Source organism: Cavia porcellus, unplaced genomic scaffold, assembly GCF_034190915.1.
Source record: "Cavia porcellus strain 051 isolate PalLab524CR breed Dunkin Hartley unplaced genomic scaffold, mCavPor4.1 scaffold_16, whole genome shotgun sequence".
Lineage (NCBI taxonomy): Eukaryota > Metazoa > Chordata > Mammalia > Rodentia > Caviidae > Cavia > Cavia porcellus.
In genome coordinates, this window is record NW_026947499.1 from 16,795,619 (window position 1) to 16,797,601 (window position 1,983).

The window sequence follows — 1,983 nt, forward strand, 5'->3', positions numbered from 1 at the left end:
TTCCCAATTTTATCAATTTTACCTGAACTATTTTTTTTTTTTTTTGTCTTTTTCCTTTTTATCGGTACCGGAGATCGAACTCACGACTGCCTGCTTGCAAGGCAGGCGCCTATGCCACTGAGCTAAATCCCCAGCCCCTTTACCTGAACTATTAATCTTATTGGCTAAACATAGCTCTGTCCCACTTCATGCCCGTCTGCCTCTCCAGTTCCGTTTTTCCCAATTTTAGACCCGCCTACCTCATGATTTTACTCTATAAAAGTCCCTGGAAAAGACGAATCTTTGGCAACCCGCTCAGGAACGCTTCAGTCTCTTGCTCAGAAGCTTTCTCTCTCTCAATAAATATTTCTGCTCTTAACCTCCGTTGCTCCTAAAATTCATTCTTTGGTTTTAGAGAACACAAACTGGTTCCAGACACATTCCTTTCTATCACTAGGTGTCCCCACTTCCTCCACAGAGAGTGACTTTTTTTCCCAGTGCTGGGGATTGAACTCAGGCCCTGCACGGAGGAGCTACTTCCCCAGCTGAGGGTGACTGTACTCTTCAGGCTTCAGTCTCCTGGCTCCCTGACTGCCCCCCACCAGTTGATTGCATAACCACCCATCAAAGCAATCACCTGGGTCCCAGGCACTCACTGGAGTACTTTTCCTATGGAATCTTGTTTGCTAGCCACAACCTTTCTGGCAGTGGATCTCAGCCTCGAAGTTACATTGGAATCACTTGAGCAGTTTTAAAATACATATATATATATATATATATATTTTTTTTTTTTAATTGTCTTTTTCTTTTTTGTCGGTACCGGGGATCGAACTCATGACCACACACTTGCAAGGCAGGTGCTTATGTCACTGAGCTAAATCCCCAGCCCTCTTCTTTTTTTGCATGTCATCATGCTGTATTACTGAGTACAGATGATGCCCCTCCTGTCACCTAGAGACCATTTCACCCACGACTCTGTTTGGCTGCCAGCCTCTTGTCTCGCTCTTCGGCAATGGTGAGGCAGATACCTTTTCCCCAGGAAGAGAAATCCATGGTTTGCTGCTCCAACAAAAATGTTGGAGAGCCGGATGGCAAGGCTGTTGCCATTGGTATCTTTCACATGGACTACATCAAAAGAGCCAGGATGTCTCTCCCTGTTGGTGATCACACCAATCCTTCCTAAATTGGCACCTCCAGTCACCATACACAGGTTACCAGTATCAGACTTGATAAAATCAGTAATCTTGCCAGTATCCAAATCGATCTGGATGGTGTCATTCACCTTGATGAGGGGATCAGGGTAGCGAATGGTGTGAGCATCATGGGTCACCAGATGTGGGATTCCTTTTGTGCCCACAAAGATCTTTCTTACTTTGCATAACTTGTGCTTGGCCTCCTCAGGTGTAATGTGGTGAACAGCAAAACGACCTTTGGTGTCATAGATCAGACGGAAATTCTCTCCAGTCTTGTCAATGCAGATAACATCCATAAAACCAGCAGGGTAGGTTGTATCAATCTTAAAGAAGCACTGCATGCAAATCTTTTTTACTTCGTCACCCATCAGGGCATCCTTAAGTCTGCTCCTTAGGACGATGATGAGAGGCAGACATTCTCTCAGCTTGTGGGGACCAGTGATGGACGATGTGCAAACACGCCAGTCAATTTATCCAGCATCCAATGCTTTGGAGCTGCTGCCGCTTCAGATACTTCTTAGGACCACGAGTCATGGCTGCGCTGGGAACAGCCAGACCCAATTTGTACACCATTTTTTTTTTTTTTTTTTTGGTACCAGGAATCTGACTCACAACCTTGTGCTTGCCAGGCAGGCCCTTATGACCCTGAGCTAAACCCTCAGCCCTAGACTTCCTTTTTCTGTGTGTGTTTTTAAGACAGCGTCTTGCTGTGAAGTTCAGGCTGGCCTTGAGCTCACTTTGCAGCCCCGGCTGGTCTTGAACTTGCAACGATTCTCCTGCCTCAGCCTCCTGAGTGCTGGGATTACAGGTG

General features: G+C 46.1%; 1 pseudogene; it reads right to left on the bottom strand.

The window, feature by feature from the left end:
- Nucleotides 1-927: 927 nt before the first annotated feature.
- LOC100732704 (small ribosomal subunit protein eS4, X isoform-like) lies at nt 928-1,706 on the bottom strand (annotated as a pseudogene).
- Nucleotides 1,707-1,983: the final 277 nt, after the last annotated feature.